Source organism: Dasypus novemcinctus, chromosome 8 (genome assembly GCF_030445035.2).
Source record: "Dasypus novemcinctus isolate mDasNov1 chromosome 8, mDasNov1.1.hap2, whole genome shotgun sequence".
Lineage (NCBI taxonomy): Eukaryota > Metazoa > Chordata > Mammalia > Cingulata > Dasypodidae > Dasypus > Dasypus novemcinctus.
In genome coordinates, this window is record NC_080680.1 from 65,686,121 (window position 1) to 65,708,758 (window position 22,638).

At 36.9% G+C, this 22,638-nt stretch overlaps 1 pseudogene; it reads right to left on the reverse strand.

Moving 5' to 3' along the window:
- LOC101423985 (small ribosomal subunit protein uS17-like) overlaps window positions 1-11,255 on the reverse strand; it is a 68,088-nt pseudogene extending 56,833 nt beyond the window's left edge.
- Window positions 11,256-22,638: the final 11,383 nt, after the last annotated feature.

Here is a 22,638-nt window from a genome sequence, read left to right on the forward strand (position 1 = left end):
ACATGAGAAACATTGACCACTTCTTGCTTTTTGCTTCTCTTTTTCTAGGTCCTATGCAGATCTTTTCCTTCTATTGATATATTTCATACTCACAGCCACATCATATTTTACTTAATTAGGTCAAGGTTTCCTCCTGTTACAATAATTGATTAGGATTATGCAAGGTTTATCCTTTTTCCTTATTGTTATTGGTCATGTGCATGTGTGTGTGCATATGTGTGTGTGTGTGGTGGTCCTGAGTCATGCTTTGTACAGTTACTCTGACCAACATGGGTGCAGCCACATCTTTTCAGACATCTGTTTTCTGACTCTCGTTTTTTGGACGATTTCTACAGATTTTTGCTTATGTGACATGATATTTTACTAGTATATCTCTCAAAAGGTAAACATCGCACTGTTTGGAAGGAGTGGGAATGGGATAACCTAAGTTATTACAAACATTTTTAACAACAGAAGTATTATTAGGGGTGTATTAGTCAGCCAAAGGGGTGCTGATATAAAATACCAGAAATTGGTTGGCTTTTATAAAGGGTATTTATTGGGGGTAGGGCCTTACAGATACCAGGCCATAAAGCATAAATTACTTCCCTCACCAAAGTCTATTTTCACGTGTTGGAGCAAGATGACTGCTGATGTCTTCCTCTGGGCTCAGCTCCTCTGTTTTCTCTACAAGGTCAGCTGTAGACTATCAGGTGAACGGCTCTGTCTCTTTCCCCAGGGCTCCAACTTAAGACCAGCATCAAACACCAATATCAAAACTCCAACATTAAGAACCCTCAACTCTGTCCTTTGCCATGCCTTTTATCTGTGAGTTCCCACTCACCAAGGAGCGGGGACTCAATGCCCTAATTATGTGGCCCAATCAAAGCCCTAATCATAACTCAAACATGCCCAGGTACAGACCAGATTACAAACAAAATCCAATATCTATTTTTGGAATTTATAACCATATCAAACTCCTATGGGGGGTTTAGGAGAGGCAGCAGAATGATTCAGAGACAGTCATTGGACACGGTCACATTGTCCAGTGAATATGAGGATCTAATCAGTGCACACAGAGCAGTAGGTTCCAAAAGGGAACATTACTCTCAGATTATAGGAACTGTATCAGAAAACATTTCTCCCTCAAAATGAATAGAGTAAAAAATGCAGCCAGCCAAAGTAGTTATAATACAACTTCTTCAGCTAATTTTCAAAATATGCTGATGATGAGACCAAGATGTCCCTTCTATTTAGTCATGGGCATCAGAGTGTTTCTCAAGTTGCATCAAGGTGACCAGCATATTTACCCGAGGAAAATAGGACAGCACTATTCTAACACCTATATGGTAATGTCATGTTATCAAAAGAGATTTAGTTAGGGAAATGGAGTTTGGAAAATTGAATATCAAAGAATAAAGACTTCTCACTGGAACAGCCAGTAGTTCTCAGATTAGAAAGAAACCTAATTTTGGGAGCAATCTCCAGTTTTCTGGATAGAAATATCTAGTGAAGCATAGGACAATCTATTAAGATACTCTACCTTACTGAAAGTATTAAGAGCATTTGCCTACTGAGTGCTCATACCCAGCAGAAAAAAGAATGGTTTGTGCAAATGCCTGATGCCTGTAATCATGTTAGATGAAGCTTTGGGGGTGAGGGTAGGAGCAGATCACATAGGACCTTGTAGACAACGCTAAGAACCCAAGGGAAGCCATTCATGGGTGTCAAACAAGGAAGTGAAAGAAAATGTGCTATTTATAGATGTATAAAACATAAAATCTGGAAGTTACTGAAAAAATAATCTAGTTGAGCAATTTTAAATAAAAAAGACAGCCACTTGCTTTCCATTCAGTGAAACTTTGGAAACACCCAAGAATCAGGGAAGCATAAAGAATTTATGTTACCCTTAGTTTAAAAGTAACTTTGTCAGTGCTGAAAAGCCAATTGACCATTTTTTGCTGTAGGCCTGCAATCAATAAGGAAGAGGGCAACTCTCCTTATCTGCTTCATACTTGAAAGAGAGGCATAAGGTAGCTAGAGTACTTAATAGCCACCTGGAAATCCAAAGCAATAAGTCCCATTATTTAAATACTTCCTTTTTTGTCATATCGCAATCCATTTATTGATAACTTTGTGATAAGAGTTAATGCCCATTAGCTTCATTATTCACTTTATAAAAGCCTGCTAACTGATGTTTTGTTAATGAACTGGATTTGCCATCTTATAAAATGAAAGTCTTCATTTCTAGTGAGCAATATTTAATTCATAGGAGACAATATTTACAAAACTCTAATGTCCATGTTTAAAGAAAATGAATAAGGATATTGGGGAAGGTTCTGGAAGGCTGTTAATTTTGTTTGATAACAGAAAAGGAGAGCTTCCTTTCTACTTTCTAGCTCAATAAGTCTTTTCCTCTACATTTTGGTGTCAGCTAACAGAGAAACAAATTTCTGTCCTAAGCTCATTAAATATCATCTAAATTTAAGGAAAAATTCTAATTTCTTAGAAAATTGATTCATTTAATTAAATGAAATGACTCACTTTGTGTATAGCTATTTGAAATAAAAATAATCATAATGTCTAGTAATCTTACATAAATTTTTATTTAAAATGACTCTAAAACCCGTATCAGGGAAGCAGATGTGTCTCAACTGATAATGTCCGCCTACCATATAGGAGGTCCAGGGTTCAAACCCAGGCCTCCTGGTCCGTGTGGTGAGCTGGCCCACCCATGTGCAGTGCTGCCGCATGCAAGGAGTGCCATGCCATGCAGGGGTGTCCCCCATGTAGGGGTGCCCCATACACAAGGAGTGCGGCCTGCAAGGAGAACCACCCTGCGTGAAAAGTGCAGCCCGCCTAGGGGTGCAACAAAAAAAAGACACAGATTCCCGTGCTGCCTGATGAGAATGCAAGTGGACACAGAAGAACACACAGCGAATGGACACAAGAGAGCAGACAGCAGGGGTGGGGGTGGGGGGTGGGGGAGAAATAAATAAAAAAATAAATCTTTAAAAAAACACTAGAAACAAAAAACCCATATCAAGTTTCAACAAAAACAAACATCATCAAGAGCAAGTCATTTATTATCAATTGCAAATGCTCAATATTAACACACGAGTTTGATCCACAAATGAGTCATTTGGTTTTAAGGCCCATGCTACCTCCCAAGACTGTAGCCTCTGTAGCTCTCTGAAATATAACCTTGGTCGTTAAAAGGGTTCTGGCAAGAGATTATGGATGAAACAATATGCACAGGTACTCCTGTGAAAACAGCTCAGAACTGCAGGCTGTTCATGTGTGATGGTGGATGAATAATGCCATTGAAGTATCATGGATGGATGTGAAGGTCAGCATATTTCCTTATGAATCTCACTTTCTTTTTAAATGACATGTTAAGCTTCTTTCTAAAACCAATTACCAGGGATTCCTTTCTTTGTTGTGTATATATCTAAGTGCACAATAAAAGTTGCTAATATTGTTTACTAAGCCTTTTGACTCCTTTGCCTACACTGCTCACTAATTCTAGAGATGGAGAACTGATGTTTAATTCTATTCTTCATCTCACCCTGAACTTTATTCATCCTATATGTAGGGTTCATGTAAATAAATGTTCTATTTTTCATAAACCAACTTATATAATGGTCTCAATTCCTTGCATTTGTATGTGAAAAGGACATTTAGTGGTAGGGGTGTAAGACTTGCTGAGATCTTCCTATTTGCCAGAACCTGAGGTACAAATATTCGAAGCAATTCTCTGCCTTTAAGGAACTCATAATCTTGTGGGTGACCCAGGTAAAGGAACACTTTTAAGGCATTTTGGTCAATGGTGTAAATGAGGCTTGCTCAGAATTATACCTCCCCTGGGTCATTTTCTCAAGCTAGCCACATATGCTTTTTCCTTTCTATCATGGACTCTGTTGTTTCCCTCCTCAACATTCCTTACCCCTTCTCTAATTGATTCCAATTTTTCTTTTAAATTGGTAAAAGAAATTATCCCTTCCCAATTACAAAATGTTGTTTGGGGTGTACCAGGTTGTCATTCAACATGACTAGACTCCAGGGCAGGTTACATGATCCAAAATGGGCTAAATGATACTCTTTCCTGGGAATTTGAGTCTTAGAAGAGTTACTTAAGGAAGAAAATGGTTGATGGCTTAATTCCCATGGCCATGTTCTGAAGAGATGACCCAAACTGCCTTGATAACTGGTGCTTCCTTGTTCTTCAAGAAGTCTAATTGTTCAAGTTTCCCTTGATTTTGTGATTTACTCCATCTCATTCCTTCTGTTTTAGTTTTCTAGGCTACTGAAAGCAGATACCATAAAATGGGTTGGCTTTTAACAATGGGAATTTAATAGTTTACAGCTTTGAGGTTGAGAAAAATGTCCAAACCAAGGCATCATCAAGACAATACTTTCATCTTGAAGACTTGCTGCTGGAGATCCTTGACTCCTCTGCCATATGGTAAGGTGCATGGTGGCATCTGCTAGCCTCTCCCTTCTCTTCTGGGTTTCATTGCTTTCAGCTTCTGATTCTCTCTCTCTCTCTTTCTCTCGATTCTGTTTACATAGGACTCCAGGAAGAGGATTAAGACTCTCCTTAAATGAGGTGGCCCACACCTTAACTCAAGTAACCTCATCAAACGATCCTACTGACACTGGGCCCACACCCACAAGAATGGATTAACTTTAAGACCATGCTATTCTTGGTATATACAGTTTCAAAACACCACAGTTTCCAATAATTTCCTTTAAATATTTATTCAGTCTAATTTTATTTATGTTGTTAAAAACCGAAGAATACCTGGTATGGCATCTTTTAATATGAATAACTCTCCATGGCTCATATCTTCATCCTTTTCCTTAGATAATTTTCCTTCTCTTTCAGTATGTCTATATTTTGCCCTTAATGTACAGTGGTTCTCATTTGAGGGAGATTCATTGTCCAATTGAAGCAGACCTGAATTTTCCCTTACTACATTAATCTCAGGGGGTAGGAATTAGAAGTACTATCATTTATTGAGAGTCTATTATATATATATATGTTATCTCATTTAATTATTACAAGTCTATGTAATAGGTATTATTGTCCCCATTTTATAATTAAGGGAATGGAAGTCAGAGAGGTTATGGGACTGGTCCAAGGTAACATAGCAAGAATATATCAGAGCTCTAAATTGAACCCATATCTATCTGACCTCACAATTCAGTCTTTCCATGCAGTTTTCTTCCATTCTTCCTAAGACATCACAACTTTGATATTTTGAGCCTATTACCTTACTCTGTGATTCTTGGTTTTCTCATCCATTAAATGGGAATATGATTACCTACTTTGTGAATATTGAATGAGATAAGGTATAAAAAATCTTAGCTTTGTAGGTGTTCAAAAAATATGTGTGCTCTTTAGTTCATGTATTACCAAATTCAGTATGCCTAAATCTGGACCTCAGAGATTATAGTGAATTCATAGTCTGAGCTGACTAGTCTTTTCCATCTATACGTTAACAAACTTCTCACCAAAGTATCTAGCATTCCCAGAGGAAATGCAAAAAGCAACGAAACATCTCTAGTAGTACAACAATGTCAGGTACCATTCATAAATTCAGACTGAATGGGAGCTAGTCTTCTGCATACTTGCCTCTGGAATTATATAGTTGCTATTTTGTGTTTCACATTTCTTTTATCAGTTTAAAAAATGTAACTAATTCTTTGATAACATTTTAGCATAGATCCAAACTTCTATCTAAAAGGTTTGATAAATTTAGAGGAAATTTTCAGTTTAGCATTAAGCAGTTAAAAATAATTGTGCCTCTATTTCATAATGTTGCTGTGAAGGTTAAATAATACATGTTGTGCCTAGCACAGAATAAGCACTTATTATATGTTAGCTATGGTTATGATGACACATCAACATTTTCCAGGATTTAGAACATAATCAGATGCGTAGCAAATGCTTATTGAATTGATAGAATAATTAGGTCACAAGGAGAACAGGGTTGATGGGATAGGGGAAGAGTTGAAGAGGAAATGTTTTAAATTGTACAACATTTGAATGCAGTGGAGGAAAAGAGGTGAAATTGCAATTAAAGGCTTTTAAAAAGTGTTGTCAACTTTTCTGGTGTGTGATTTGGTTACGGTAAAGCTAGAAGTTAATGCATCATATGAAGCTTCTGTTTTTAGTTTCAGGTTTACGTTTGACTCATTATCTGTGTTACAGCATAATTGGGCATTGCCTGCACTGAATGTTTGAGAAGGAAATCACAGTTGTGAAAAGCAACAAACTCTTAAGGTGCCTCATTATTTCCACAATGTAATGAATTCTATATTCTATATTCTTTCCTTCTGGCCAAGGCGATTGTGAAAACATCCAGAAAATATATTTTATAAATCTTTTGTCAAAGCAACATTGTTGTGAAAGCCACATGTTTAGAGCTGGTAGATGAGATGTTATAACCCTACCGTCTTGGGAGCATCAGGTCCCATTGCTAAGCCCTATCTGTGGTTGAGGTGGCTGGGGGAAGGAGGGACAGGGTGGGAAGACTCAAAGGCTAGAGGAGGGTAGAATTCACAGGAACAAAGACTCAGGCAGCAGGGAGTAATGGATAGTATGCTAAATCAAGGTCTGTTAGGGAAATCTAAGAGAGTAAAAATAGCAAAGAAATAACTTATGAATGTCAAGCCCTACAGTGATACAGGGAAGGATGGAGACTGGGTCATAGAGCCAAGTTCAGAGCTGAGTAAGGGACATGAGCATGTAACAGAATTAACCAAGCCTGAGATCCTCAGATCTCTTTGTTTTTGCAGATCATGCATGGCAAATTCACCACTAAAACAGGCCAAAGACCTTCAGACACTGGGGCAGAACAGATCACTCAGTGAATTGAGACTTGCCATGTGTAAGCAGAAAGACTTGTATCAGTTTGGAAGGGATGAGAGTTTCATGAGCAAGAGGCTTCATTATTTACAATAAACTTAGATGTTTCTGTAGTGCCTCCCAATGCAAATCTGTACAACAGAAATTATCAAAATGCAAATAATACAAGAAAAATATCATTCATGCCATTTTAAGGATCCTCTCATTCTCTGTCCTTGACTGTAGCAACAAAGAATGTGTTTCAGGATATACTATGTTAGGAGCAATTTTTTGGAAGTACTTTTTTGTAGATTGCTATTAACACTGGTTATTCAAATCCATTTTTATTCACATCTATAACAGTTGGGAACATCTACTAGTTTGATAGAAAATAAAAGCAAGCGCTTATTTTTTTTTTTAAAGTATAATAAACATTAAGAGCTGTTGAGATTTTAAAAATCTTCATCGTCACCTTGACTCTCGACCTACTCCTATAGTCATGTAATGACTCATTACATGAAATGAGAAAAATGTGTGAGGGGGCCAGAGAAAAGGGAGAGAACTCAAAAGCCAGTGGTATTTTGTACTTACACAAGATAAGAATATCGAGAATAAAATTCTACTCTCTTAGAAGTTGTCATATTGTCTGATTTTTTTCCAGAACAGTTCCTTTCACCCACAATATATTTATTAGTAGTTGCCCAAACTATTCTAATGACATTTAAAAATACATATATATATATTTTATTGAAATATTCATACATGAACATGCATAAACAGTAAGTGTATAGTAAAGATTGTGAACTTACAAAATAAACGTGTATAATATCATACAGGGGTCTCATACATCACCCCTCCACCAACACTTCGCATTGTTGTAAAACTTTTGTTACAAACTATACAAGAGCATCATCAAAACATTAGTACTAACTATAGTCTTTACCTTACATTTGGTGTATTTTCCCCCCAACCCACCCTATTTTTTAAAAGAGTATATTTTTATTACAGAGGTTGTGAACTTACAAAATAATCATGCACATGTGTAGAGTTTCCATAAAACACCCCTTCACCAACACACCACACCGTGGTGGAATATTTGTTACAAATTATGAGATAATATCATCAGACTATTACCACCAACCATGGTCCATAGCGTACATCTGACACACTTTTTCCATACCACCCTTCTTCCCCCCATTATCAACACAATACCATTCTAATGACATTTTAAAAGCTTTTCGTTGTGGGAAATTTAAAGAATACACAAAGGTAGAGGTAAAAATATAATAAATTCTTATGAGCCCATCATTCTGCTTCAAGAATTATTAGCACTTTGTCAGTCTTGTTTTATCCAGTCTACATTTTCTAGGGGGAAAACTGGAGTATTTAAGCAAATTTAAGGCATTTTGTCAGTTCACCCATAAATACTTCATTATTCATTGCTAATTGATAAGAACATTTTTTACAACTACCATGCCATTATTACATCATAGAAAATTAACAATAAACCTTTAATATTATCTAATATTCAAATCTATTTTCTAATTTATTTTACTGCGTCATATTTTTAACATATTTTTAACAGCCCCATTTAGCATAAGTAAGCAACAATGATATGAAAAATTACTGAAAAACAAAAAAGACATTTATTTGAAGAAACATTTATAATAATATGATAATGATGAAGCTACTGGTAATTATGATGATGATAGACTTGTGATCTAGTGTAGTAAAATAATTATTATCTCTGGAATTCAGTTGCAAATATCCTTCTTAGTTTTAACTCACATAATAAGAAAAGAGTCAATTAAAAATTTTTGCTTTTTAATTTTTATAAAGTTTTATTTGATTTCTTGAGACTGTTGAATGGTTTATTATTTTTGTTTTTTTGTATTTTTCTATATTACAATATTTATTTTTTAGGTTATGAAAGTAATTCATGTTTTTTATAAAAAGCTTGGAAAGTCAACTATAATCCCAAAACCAGTAATGACCACTTGCCATTCTGGGATATCTGTGACAGTTTTCTCTCAGGATATTGTGATAGTTTGAGTCTTTCGTGGACCCCAGAAAATCATGGTCTTACGTTGGTCCATTCCTGTGGGGGTGAACCTCTTGTGACCTTTGATTAGCTTAGATTCAGTTAAAGGTCATTTGATTAGATTACTCCAGTAAGGCGTAGCCCAGGGTGGGTCTTAACATTCTTACTGGAGTCCCTTATAAACAGAACGAATAAACAGAGAAAAAGGCTGCAGAACCAAGAAAAAACTCCCTCAAGCTGAAAGAGAATGCCAGGAGAGCAAGAAATTGAGACAAACAGAAGAGAGAAGCTGAGAGGAAGTCCCTGAAGCCAGAAACTGAAAGCAAGGAGGTGTGGAAGAGAGGGGTGAGGTAGTAGCAGGTCCTCAGGGAGAAATGCATAGCCTGATGAGGCCTTGATTTGGACATTTTCACAGTCTCAGAACTCTAAGCTTTAAGTTAATAAATCCCCATGGTGAAAGTCACCCCATTTCAGGTATATTGCCTTGGCAGCCTTTAGTAAACTATCAGATAGGGTTTCATGATATATATAAATGTGTATAATGTGTAAAAAATTTAGATCTCTTTGTAACCTACTTCTTCAAGTTACATTTTATTTTGTGCTAATATATTACTCAAGTCATTGGAAAGTGATTATCATTTTGTGCTAATCTTCATGTGAATCTATGGCCATTTACATAGCATAATTTCCCAAAATGGAATTCCTATGCCAAAGAGCATACTTTTACATTTTTGTTATCTATTGTCTAATTATCTCCCAGAAATTATTTTGAATTCAATTTTTAGAAAATGAGTGCCTATTTTAATTGAACTTTATCAGTGAAAATATTAACATTATTTTTATTAACTGAAATTTGAAATATTGCATCTCAGCTTTCTTTGCATTTCTTATAACTCTTAATGAGTGCATTTTTTCAAGTGTTCATATAGTATAATTGTAATTTGTTGCCTATTCATGATAGTTGTCCCACTTTTTATTTCAGAGATTATCTTAGTGAATTGTAAAAACTTTGTGATAACAAACTCTTTGTGTATCCTATGTTGTAAATACGTTCATAGATTTTCTTTTAATTTTTTTTTTTGCCTAAATACATTTTACATTTTTACATAGTCAAGTCTACCAATACTTTTTGTTGTTATTTTTTTGAAAACTTTTACTTGGAAAGTCCATCCCATCCTACAATAAAAAATGTATACTTAAATTTGCTTCACACTGATGCATGATTTTTAAAAATACTTATCTCTTTATTCCTCATGAATTAATTTTGGGAGTATGGTATAAGGGGAGGTACTAACAGAACTTTTAAAATCATTTCATTTCCACATCCCTAATGAATACTCTTCGTTTTCCCTAGTGATTTCATAATAGCAAATTTATAACATACTAGACTTTTACTTCCACTTTGGCAAAGAGCAGTGCACAGATGTGCATGTAAGTGGACTGTCTCTAGAAGATCTTTTGGGGATCCCCACAGTGGTCTTCTTGTGTTATCTCCTACAGTACTTTTAACATGGTAATTAATAAAAATTTGTTGTATGAAATTTAATATCCCTGGGAAAATATTAAGTTTAAGATAAACGATTGTCTGTTTTGACTGGTTTAAATATTTAACTTTTGGAAAAAAAAGTGTTGAGCCTGATTGGTTCTTTAGTGACCCTTCCACTTTTTGATACTTTCATTTACATCAGCGTTTCAAACACAGTAATTTCTTATTTCAGAACATCAAGTTTGCCTCTTATGGTCCTCAGGATTAGGACCAACATTCGTATCCAAGGCATTTTAGCTTATTATTCTTCTAAAATAGTTGTGATGCAGCCAGGTCAGAATATTTCTCAAACCCTTGTAATGCACGGACATCTTTTGCAAAAACATTTGAAGGTTGCACTTTCATGTCAATCAACCAGGATTTCCATTCCATCCACCACCTCTGGAACGTCCCTAAATTCTTTATCCTGAAGGATTTCCTTCTGGGGATTCTTTTCCGGCATGGGGTCAGCCGTCTCCCTCCGCCCTTCTCTCCCCCCAACCCCACACATGCTGTGATCCGAAATGGACCTTAAACGCCATTTCGCAGACCACATCAATCGCGGGCAGTAACGCTTTCACTCAGTAGATGCTATGTCAAAGAGCCCATACCTCGTGGCACTCTTCCTCACTCCTGAGCCGCAGCGAGGCAGTCTGGCCTTGCAGCCACGCGATCTTGGGAGCCTGGAAACGGCGCGTCTGCCCTGGCCTTGGCCGAGCTCATCCTCGGGCTCGCCGGGTCGGCCCGGGGCTGGACGTCCTGACCCGGCTCAGCGCTAGGGGCGCGGCGGATGGACCTGTCACCACTCACTTGCCTCTCTCTCCCTGCTACTTGGCTCATCTGCAGGGTTTTCAGAATGGGTTCAAAAAGTAGTTTTATTTCGTTGCTTTCAGAATGGATTAAAAAAGTAGTTTTGTTTCGTTCGCTCTTCACTTTTACTGGAAGACAGTGGTACTGGAGGTTCCCATAAAAAAAAAAAAAACAAGGAGGCTGAAATGGATCCATGATTTTCAAACTCATTGATTCCCTAAGTATGGAAAAGGCGCCTCAGGGGGCGCTGTTTAAAAGCAATCTAAACGGGAACAGGAACCAACAATAATGAAACAAAACACCCTCCTGTCTCCCCACAAAACCTCTTAAAAACCACCGAAACAGATAATCCCCCAATTTTCTTTCAATGCTGCTAACATGTTATGATTTTAATATTATTTCCTCTTATTTTTATTTTTATTTTTTACCCTTCCTCTGTCATGCCAAGGCCTAGAAACAACCTATTCCTTGTGTGTTCTCAGCTGCAATGATTTCAACAAGTTGGGCCTTTTGCTTCAACAATTTCTTAATATGCATTCGGTAAATTGTGTACGTTATAACATTTAGCCGATTAAAGCCGAGTAAACATAAAAAATCATCATTGCACAAATTCTATCTGGAGAAAATTCTGGAATCTAAAAGGAAGGTTTTGTCCTCAGGAGTGCAGCTGTTTTGTCTTGAGCAATACGATTCATTTAACCTCACTTTTGATCTCTGAAAAAATGTGCTAGTAGGTCTCAATGAAATCCAGGTCTTTCCTGTTTCGAGTTTTCATGACACCCACGCTTGCTGACACGTTGGCAAACTGACTATAGTCTACCTTGGTTGAGCAAACATTTAATTACTACATGGTGTCTTAGCTCCCAATTAGAGGATTTTTCCTCCCTTGGGCTTTGACCACACCTCTCTTCATTGACCTTATCAGTAGGAGCAGGGCAAGTCCTTCTGCTGGTGGGTTAGTGGGGGTTCACAGCGCTCTTTTCTGATATCATCTGAACTTAGGTCCCAGGAAGGAACCCATGGCCACACCTCATGCAGGAAAAGTGTGCTACGACCTTGTACTTTCTTTGCTTTTTGATTAGGCCATCCTTCAAAATCTACTAAGGCTAGGGTGAATTTCCATCACTACAGCTGACAAAGAGACTAAGTTAAATCAAGTGAAATAGGATGAAAAAAAAGGAGGCAGTCTAGGATGAACAAAAAGTGTACATATATGCATGTGGAACTTTCTTATCTGGTCACCTTTTTTAAAAAATTCTTTTTGTAAGGCAGTTTTATTAAGATATATTCACATACCATACCATCTATCTAAAGTGTACAATCAATGGCTTTTAGTAAAATCACATTTTTGTGCATTCATCACTACAAATAATTTTATTTTTTTTACTTTTTAAAAAATTTTATTTTATTTTTTAATTATCATTTTTAAATAGTTAATAAATCACACAAAACATTACATTAAAAACCATCAGAGGTTCCCATATACCCCACTCCATACCACCTCACCCCCATCATTTTTTAAAATTGTGTTTTTTTGAAGATACATAGATCACAAAAAATATTACATTAAAAAATATAAGAGTTTCCCATATACCACCCCCCACTCCTCCCAGATCAACAACCTCTTTCATCATTGTGACACGTTTGTTGCTTTTGGTGAACACATTTTTTTTTAAAGATTTATTTTATTTATTTCTCTCCCCGTCCCCCCCATTGTCTGCTCTCTGTGTGCATTAGCTGTGTGTTCTTCTGTGTCTGCTTGTATTCTTGTCATGTGGCACCGGGAAACTGTGTCGTTTTTTTTTTGGTGCGTCATCTTGCAGCATCACCTCTCTGTGTGGTGCGGTGCCACTCCTGGGCAGGGCTGCGCTTTTTTCACGCAGGGTGGCTATTCTTGAAGGGTGCACTCCTTGCGCATGGGGCACCCCTATGCACGGGACACCCTTGCATGGCACGGCACCCCTTGTGCATGGCAGCACTGTGCATGGGCCAGCTCACCACACGGATCAGGAGGCCCTGGGGATCAAACCCTGGACCATCCTTATGGTAGGCTGATGCTCTATCAGTTGAGCCACAACCACTTCCCTGATGAATACATTTTGGAGCACTGCTGCACCATATGGATAATAGTTTACATTGTAGTTTACACTTTCCCCCAGTACATTCAGTGGGTTATGGCAGGATATATAATGTCTAGCATCTGTCCCTGCAATATCATGTAGGACAACTCCAAGTCCCAAAAATGCCCTGACATCACATCTCTTCTTCCCTCTGGCTGCCCTCAGCAACTACTGTGGCCACTTTCTCCACATTAAGGCTACAATTTCTTCCATTACTAGTCACAATAGTTCTATAGTAGAATACCACTAAGTCCACTCTAATCCATATTTTATTCCTCCATCCTGTGGACCTTGGGATAGTGATGTCCAGTTCTCCTCTCTATTGAGAGAGGGCTTAGATCCCATGGGGATGATGTATGCAATTATCCAACTTGCAGTTGTAGGCACTCTTGGTTCCCTGGTGTGGTGGTTGACCGTCTTCACCTCCCTGTTAGCTGACCTGGGTAAGTCCAACGAACCAGAGAGTAGGAGCTGCAACTCTGCTGAGGCTCAGGGCCCAGCTGACACATGGACAGTCCAGAGATTCAAGTCTCCTGAATATACACCAATCCTAGTGCCAACCACAGACCCAGTAAAAGTGACAGAAAAGGCATGTGCAGAAAGGTCATATCTCAGTCCAACTCTGTCACACTCAGGAACACAAACCCCAAAGTAGGACCCACTGACATGGCCCTGAACTCCAGAGCCATCTGCCATGACCATAGAACTTGTGTGTCTCCATAACCCTCAGGAGAACTAGTACCTGCGGTTGTATCTACTTTGGCTGTCTCTGGGATCCTGCTGAGGCGTGTGTAAGCGTGACCCCTCTGATGACCTCCCAACTCTTTTTTGAAGACTCTTAGCCATATAAGCTCATTTGTCTTTGCCATTTCCCCCTTTTATTCAAGGCTGAAGGATTATTACCAATCACTAACTGGTGATGCAACTAGAAATGCAACCTTGAATAAAAGGGTCAACTCAGACCAGCAGAATATCTCAGCCTACATATAAGATCATGTGTTAAAAACTGCTTTTTGGTGACCTTTCTTGATCCTTAAAAAAATATTGTCCCAGTTATTCTCAAAGTGACCAGGAAAAGCAGTAGTGACAAACCTTTGGTTTAACCAAAAGCCCAGAGATCTTCCTGAATAACTTCTACCTGTTCTAGGAAAATTATGTTGAAGCAAAAGATAGATAGATTTTCCATATTATGATTTCTCTATTTTCAAGTTAGTTAACTAAATAGTTTCTTTGATGACATAGGTATCAATAGAGCAGTATGTTTATAAGTATATTGACATTATTCTAGATCTCAGTAAAACATATCGATAGCTCATTTCTATTTCAAATTATTAAATAGGGTTCTTTGAAGATTTTATCAAGCTATTTGCCAAAGTACTTTATGAATTTGATTTGATTTAAATATATTAAAGGTTGAGAGTTCCTATATGACATGTAAAAGAATTTAGAGAGCATTTGGGGATCTTCAAACATTAATAAAAGTATTCATTTTTAAGTTAATTATAAAGTTTGTTAGTACAGGTAAGTGAAAACGGGTGGCAAGTAAATTAGGGAAATTGTTTCCTTTTAGGGAGGAATGCTATTAGAGACTATGAACTGGGTCCTAAGTATGTTCAAAGCTACTATGGAATCTTTGGTTTTAGGCCATTTCTGTGGACAGAGCTAAGAAATATGTGCAGGTATGTACACATCTCTCTCTTTCTCTTGATATATATATATATCGACACACACACACACCATATATATACGTACATACATAAAACACATGATGCATTTATATATATATAAACACACAGATACATATACAAATATGTATGTACTGTTTAGATAATTTGAGTCCATACTGATATCACCAGTCCCGATCCTTTCCCACAGGGTTCCTGCCTTCTCCATTCCCTAAATTTCATTTTGTCCCTCCGTTCATAGGGAGAAAACCCTGGCTCCCAAAAACATCAATACATTTGCTCATTTGCTCCATTCTATAATAGATTTAAAATAATTTCAGAATTGCTTTGCCCATGCCACTAAAAAGCAAACCTATTAAAAAGAGTTAGTATGCGTTGGCTGTTCTCCATTCCCCACCCTACACCTTTCCCAAGACTTAGGGAATATAGTCCAATTCTATGATCATAAGTTATTCAGACTAGTTCTTCTATTCCCTCTCCATCCTTCCAATATTATGTTTTTCTTTTGAAGTAATGTTGGGTTCATTTGTTTACTCTCAGTTTTAGATTTTTTCTATTTTTATCCTTGGTTGATTAATGTTTATTTTTTTGAATAGTACAATATTCAGATGATTTCGAGTCGAAACTATAAAAATAGAATTCTCAGAGAAGCGCACTCCCTTGTATATCTTTCCACTCGTTCTGTTCTGCTCACACTTGGTAGGTAACCCACTTCCTTGTTTTCACGTTTATCCTTTCTTCGTTCGTTTTATAAAGATATGCAGGTATACATAAGGGTTCTTCCTTCCCTGTCTTTTAATCTGAATATATGGTATGTATTCTTCTCCAGCCTATTTTCAGCCACTTAAAAATATCTCTGGAAATCACAACATATCAGTTCATGGAGATATTCCTTTTTCTTTTTTTAGGGCTGCGTGAAACTTAGCAGCAATGAAAGAGAGAGAGAGATTGGGATAATGTTGTATGTTGATGTGGGAATTTGGGGGAGAAAGATGGAGAAAAAATATTATTTGGAAGATTTCCTCGGGTTGTGAGGTATAATCCACTTTACTTCCCCATTCCTTAAGAAATTTTCAGAAAAGGCCACTTTCTGCTCCTATTGGATTTGCCACTTTGCTTAAAAAGGTTTGAAAATGGAAGGCTCAGTTTTATTTGAGTTATAGGAGAGAGTCAATGATATCTTATGGTGGGCCATTTAAAAATACTGTTTTCAAGTGTGGCTTACGGTCGAGGGTCCTTCCAGGTCTGACTAGGCTGCATGAAAAGAAGTAAAGGATGCCCAAATCCTGGTGCTCTAGGGATTGGGAGTCTGGTCATAGACAGGGAGATTTCTCACCTGAGGCGGTAGAGACTGCAAAATCAGTTGAGTGAGCAGAGCCATGGAATCAGCATAGCATAAAAATTGCAGTGACAGCCTGGGATACAGAGGGTCAGAAGCAGACATCAGAGCTGGGTTATTGTGTCAGAATCTGAGAACTGAAGATGAAAGGAGGCCCAAATATTTCAAGAGTAAACAGGGAGGGACTCAGTATGATCTTCCAGCTAGAACAAGTGTTGCTGTTCATAGCTTCTTTTGAAGTTCTGGCTGGGGTGTGGTGGGTCAGTTGAGTTTAAAGAACCTGAGAAACAAACACATAGGAATCCAAGGCCCAAGATAGTCTGGCCTAGAAAAGGTCCAGGCAGGGAGTTCTAGCGAGCAAAATATAAGCATAAAGGGAAAATGCTTGCATTTTACTTCTATATTTTGGAAAGAGATCTAAGAGGGGGATGTGATGAAATCTGGGAAAATATCTTATCTAAAAGCTGCCTTGTTCCACAAATCACAAAATACCCAAACTCAGACTTTTATGTAGAAACATCTGAAAAATAAGTTATATTTTAAATAACAGGTAGTAAATGTAAGTAATTCAGTTCCTCAGGAGGCTGAAAATATACCTAGTCTCAAGTATAAATTCCTAGATGAGCGACTTGGAATTAAATTAGAGTTAATTATGTCAAGACACAGAAAAAAACACCAGGGGAACAAAATAGAAAGAACAAGAGCTTTTGTGGCCTGGCAGACTCTATTTTAAAGACATTCAAAACAAGGTTTTTTTTTTTTTATACTTTGTTTCTTTCTTCGTGAAAAAGGGGTTAAGAATTTATAACTTGATAAATTGCAAAACACCTCGCCCACTTCTTCCTTCTCTGTTTATTCCTTTCCTCTTTCATTACTGACTTTGTGACCAATTCCAATATTAAAACATGATAGCTAAAACAAAAATATACTTAGTAAAATTTGTTAAATGGTTACATATAAATGCCATTTTTAGGGTTAAAAATGCAAAAAGCAAATTAAAATTTTAGATAGTCAAAATTATTTCCTGAATTTGTTTTTATAGTACAGATCTTAAACATTCTTCTACCACAGACACCTTTGGCTGTCAGATAAAGCTGTGGACTCCTCAGAATAGTGATTTTTAAATTGACAAAATAAAATACACAGGATTACAAAAGAAACCAATTATACTGAAATATAATTACTAAAAATAAAAGAAAACATGATATAGTAATATGTAAGCCTTCTTAACACATTAAATAACGGAAGTGAATATAAAATATCTGTCATTGCTTCTAGTACATTACAGGCACACAGTGTACACAAACTAATAAGACATGGATTCTGCTACAGAAGAGGGAAGGACATGCTGTTCCGACATATGAAGAAACAAAAGCTAGTCCCATGCTATTTTTATCTAATACATATTTCATGATGGGTTTGACTCCACCTTTGATGTCCATGAACCATCTATTACTTTGGGAGAATTTTGTTATTGATTCCAATTTTCTGCCTGGGGCCTTTAGCTGCTGTGACAGACCTGTTGAATTTTTTTATCAAGCTTCATTATGACACAATATCTGTATTGAAGTTTAATGCAGTGCATTGGAGAAAATTGTTTTTTGTGTTAGGAAACAACCCCTATCATCCTAATCTTAGGCAATGCATTTTCAGAAGCATTTAGGAAGGCTGGTTGTCCCTGTTGCCTATTATCTCTGAGTAGGGCTGAACTGAATTGAACAAATATTTATTGAGAACCAGGAAGAATCTTCCAGCTTCTCCCCTGGGGGAGAGAGTTGGAGGAGCCAGGAGCAAATGCATGGTGGTGGGAGTAGCAGTCTATGATGGCTGTGGTTTTTGGAATATCTCAGGGTAAGGTGCAGAAGCAAGTTGGTGGACAATATCTGACTAGGGCTTTGAATACTTGGCTGGAAATGACAAGTTACATGGGCCAACATGATTACACCTTGGTGTTTCATGCAATAATGGGTCAGTGTCAAGTGAGACCGACGGCAGAATATGAAATATTTGATAATCTCCACCTGATTTTTCATTGTGAATATCAGGAGGGAGTAGCTTGATATGGGGTGCTCTCTGAAGTCTTCAAGCAAAGTTTTGTTCAATAAACTCTCTCCTAGACAGTGTGAGTAGCTGGGAAAGGCCATGACATTTCCAGGCACCCATTCTACTCCCAAATCACTAAACATTCCTATTTGTTTCTTATAGCGTTTCAAGATACATATAGAACGTAAAGGCCATGTGTATACTTTTCTTCCTCTTTTGAAAATGTTGTCTATTGAGAATAAGAAATGTGGTTTCTAAAGACCTTTTGATCACTTGGTTCCAATTTGGGATTGCAGAATTTCAAGACAACATTAAGGCCAAGGATGGCCAAGGGAAGAATAAATCACAGGATGCAGATAGCGTCTTTATCTATGGCACTACCAGCTTTTTAATCTGTTTATGAAGGTTCTAGAAGTTATTGGAATATAATTCTAGGCCGCCATTAACGGCTAGGCCTAGATCAGAGATTTCCAAAGTTGCTATTAAGTTGGTGTGGCTAGGCATACAATGGTGTCAATTAGGGGCTAGACACAAAAAATCCTAAAATCTTTAATTCATTGTCTCATTTATTCTTTTAACAAATATATCTTTAGTAGCTACTAGTGTATGTCTCTGTGCTGATTCCAAGAGATGTAAAAATATATAGTCTTGTATGTCTTTATCATATGTCAATATTGACAAGTTTCAAATTCTTTCTTTGGGATTTGAAGGTTTTCTCTGTTCCTCTTCTCTATTGCTTTTTAAAATAAGAGCCTCAGTGTCCTTCGAGTGTGTAACAAGCAAAGAATGGAAACATATTTCTGACTCTTAACTGTTTCAGAATCAGTTTTTAATGTTAGTCAATGAGCCATAATAACCTTTAATGTGATAGAACACCTTGCAATTTATGAAGCAAGTCACATACTTGTTTCATGCAGTATTTATAATAAGGTGGGGATGGTTTATTGTGCCCATTTCGTAGATGGAGACTTAAAGTTTAAATAACTTAATGTGGCTGTTCAAGTGGCAAAGCCTGGACTGGAAAGGGGAGTCTGGCACCTTTCCATTGTGTTACTCTCCCTCCATAAATGTCAAGAGTAGCAGCTCTTAGCATTCTTTTCAAATGCCAGTCGACTTTTCAGTAACTGGAGTTGTCTGAAATATTTTTAAGTCATTTGTTTCATATTTTCCCTTTATAACAGAAGGGAAATAAGGCACATTAACATGGTTTAAGAAGGCATGTACCTTGTTCTGAAAAGACATCTGCAAATATTATGGCCACCTTGTGGTAAACAACATCACATAAAATATTAAGCTCTTTTTTTTTTTAAGTTAGGGATGCTTATATGGATACAGTTTGTTGTTTGAAAGAATGGCAAAAATTTTAATGGTGCAAAACTTCAGTAAATGCGATGTATTAAAAATAGCAAGAACAGAGTACTCATAATCTGTAGGTTTCTCAATCTATTGAGCATCAAATTATATTTCCCAGAGTGTCGTCTATTTCCAAATTTAAGCTCCTATCCATTTAATAAGTTTCTTAGCAAACTAAAGGATACATGCATTGGAACTCACCAAATATACACATACACACATACACAGGTATGTGTATGTATGTGTGTATGTATGTTTTAAACATTTTTTTATTAGAGAAGTTGTGAGCTTACAAAAATTCATGCTTAATGTGCAGAATTCCCATACATTCCCCTCCACCAACACCTTGCATTGTTGTGGAACATTTGTTACAGATTTTGAAAGAAGATCATCAAAATATTACTGCTCACTATGGTTATGGATACAGTTTAAAAATGCCTCACATTGTTGATATTCATTACTTGAAAATTTGATTTTGGAAGAACCAAAACTTCCCAATATTTGTGTAGTAGAAAAAGAGTAATAGGATTTATTGAATAGCTATTATGCGCAGGCACTGTTACATGTATTATCTTTGTTTAAAGCTGTAATAACAATCCTGTGAAAAAATACATTAACATCTTCATTTTGTAGATGAGAAAACTGAGGTACAGCAAATTGAAGTCACTTGCCCAAGGTCAAACACCTAGTAAGCAGGAACACTGGCTTGAACACAGGCTGACTGGCTAAAGGGCCTTTGTTCATAACCACCACATCTGATGCTTTGTCTTGGCACTGTTACCGAAGAAGTGTGTGGTCCTTGTGAGATATTTTAATGTTTTTGCCCCTCAGATTCCATTATTTGTGAAAAGAAAGATTTCACTGCCTAACAATAATGACAACTATTTAGTGAGTAATACCCTGCATGCTTTTCATGCATGCTGTTATTTAATCCCCACAACAACTCTAATTTTGCAACTGGGGATATTGGGATTTAGAGAGGTCAAATAACTGCTAAAGTTGACATAGTGGGTGTAAGGACTAGGATTTGATCCCAAGATTTTAGCCAATATACTTTTTGCTTTTCTTTTTAAGGGTTTATGCAGCCTTAAAATTAAATACACTGACTCCTGGCATTTTACTTCAAGGAATGCCATAGTGAAAATACATTTGTCTTATAAAACTGTTCATTTTTAGATCTTCTAAGAAATGACCTTAGCCCACAAATGATTGCAAATTTCTGGGAACCATTGACACAGATAATAGCAGTCTAACAACAATGAAACATTGTGCTATTAATATTATATTATTATTTTTTTGAGGAGTCACATGCGTAGCAAACAGGATGTAACCGGACATGCTAGGCAAGCTGTTGCTAACCCTGAATGCTACAAGGGATTAAATTCTCATTATTACTCACAGTTAGTCCCCAAATATCTGTGTATGTTCAGTTTCTCAGTTTCTTCAGTTTGGCAGGAAGTTTTAAAGAACTAAACAGCATGCCCTTCCGCCCCTGGCATATTCATAAGCTATTTTGGGGTGAGTCATCGGAATTCTGTGGTTTGTATATCCTGAAAGGGGAGAGGAGACACTGTATGGTTAGCATTTATTTGAAACAGTTGGGAAAAAACCCTTTGATAAAAGTTCAACATTAGGTAAGAGATGCCTGCGGAAGGACCTTTCCATTGTTATAAAGATTCTGCTCATATTCCCGTCCCTGGAAATATCAAATAATTTTAATTTTCAGCCTGTGCATGTTCAGAGCTTGGTCTAGTGCATGCATAAACCCTGGCCGGGTTTTTTAGTGGGAGTAATACAGAGAATAAACAACGCTTCTGTCCTTAATATCTGTTCCCTAGTGTCAAAACAAAGTTCTAAGTTGGGTAGAGTTATGGATATATGAAAGCACAGACCAAGCCAAATCTTTGAAGCCTGTTTGATAATGTCACCAATATAAAAATTGTGGATCATGATTAAATAATTATTATAGTAAAAAATAACTGGGCAGCATTGACAGAGTCTTTCTCCTTATAGCTACAAGGGAACCTAAGAGGAATTTTAGTCATTTTATTTTTTCTTATCTCGTCAGTCAGGAAAAGAAACTGACTTTTAGAGGGAAGAAGGAAGAAAATACAAGTTTGTTGAGTACTAACCGTGTGCCAGATGCTGCACTAGGACTCCAAAAATTTCATAGACACTAGATCTGGGAAAACTATTAATTTCAGATTTTGAAATAGGTCTATGGTCTACAGCATTGGGGTGCCTAAGACAGGGATAAAAGGAAAGGAAGTGGTGGCATTTCACGACCACATTCAATCAGAGTTGTTCATTTGATTATGACCAACTGATTGCTGCCTTTAGATACAGAAATAGAGGACAACTTCAATTGGTCCCAAATTGGGAGAGTTAAGATGGTGCCTTGTTTTTTTGAAGTGTAAAGACTACTATTTAACCCTTACAGTGGTTTTGGATGGGACATGAATAGGGTGTTAAATACACTGAAGTATGACAAAATGCTCTCTTTTTAATTCCCTCTCAAATTTCTAATTATGTCAAGTAGAAAGTTTCAGTTTAATATTTGCGAGAGTTTAGCTCTTCTCAGAGAAGTCACCTGCATCTCTCTAGACTTGAATAACTTAGTCATAGTACTTTGTACAGTTAAATTTTATTTCTGGCAAGTGAAATTGGTTTTTTATTTACATGGAGTAGACATTGAAAAATAAATGGATTCAGGTAAGAAAAGTGGATTGATTTGAAAAATGATAACTATATAATAACACAAGTGGCAAACTGACTGGGCAATAGGGGAATGACCTACCATGTAAAACTGTATGACTTTGGTGCTATAGAGACAGGAGGTTTCAAAAAGGACTCAAAATTGGCCTACAGAACAGTATTGGTCTGTGAACTC